The sequence below is a fragment of the Notolepis coatsorum genome (assembly GCF_963971535.1).
Source record: "Notolepis coatsorum genome assembly, chromosome: 2".
Classification (NCBI taxonomy): domain Eukaryota; kingdom Metazoa; phylum Chordata; class Actinopteri; order Aulopiformes; family Paralepididae; genus Notolepis; species Notolepis coatsorum.
In genome coordinates this window covers 130,708,403-130,709,137 of record NC_140166.1, presented here as the reverse complement: position 1 = coordinate 130,709,137, position 735 = coordinate 130,708,403, and positions in this window count along the sequence as shown.

Here is a 735-nt window from a genome sequence, read left to right as displayed (position 1 = left end):
TATTTGGTGGCTATTTAACATTCCTTTCCTCTGCTTGTCAGTCGTCTATACTTCGGGGTATTTTGGGGTACTTTAGGGTATTTTCTGGTTCTTTGGGGTGATTAGTAGGACCCCGGATGGGTGTGGGTCTATATGGTGAATGCCTTTTTACTGCAGTCAGTTCAAGAAATGTCAGGTTTCTTTGTAAGCACCCATTGTAATATACAGACCGCGGCGGCCCGTCTGATCTTCAACCTCGCAAAGTCAGCCCATGTTAGCCCACTTCTCAGAGAGCTGCACTGGCTCCCCATCGCCACACGAATCCGCTTCAAGGTCCTTGATCTGGGCATACCGTGCAGCGAGGGGAACGGCTCCCGCCTACCTCTGGTCAATGGTCATCGAAGAGAAGCAGGCTATTCTCTGTCCTCGCTCCACAATGGTGGAACGAACTTCCCACCACAGTCAGGACGGCTGAAACCCAGCAAATGATCTGCCCTGTCAAACTAAAAACACACCTCTTCAAACAATATCAGAAAAAGCTATACTATACTCATACTACTACCTATCATGCTAATATGTCTACTGTATACTAGCTATACTATACTCATACTACTACCTATCATGCTAATATGTCTACTGTATACTACTATGTACTCAAGGTTGACACTATTTGACGCACAACGCCACTGACCCTTAGCTGCCAGAGATGTACCCTTCCTGCTTGACTTGTAAGTCGCTCTGGATAAGAGTCAGCTA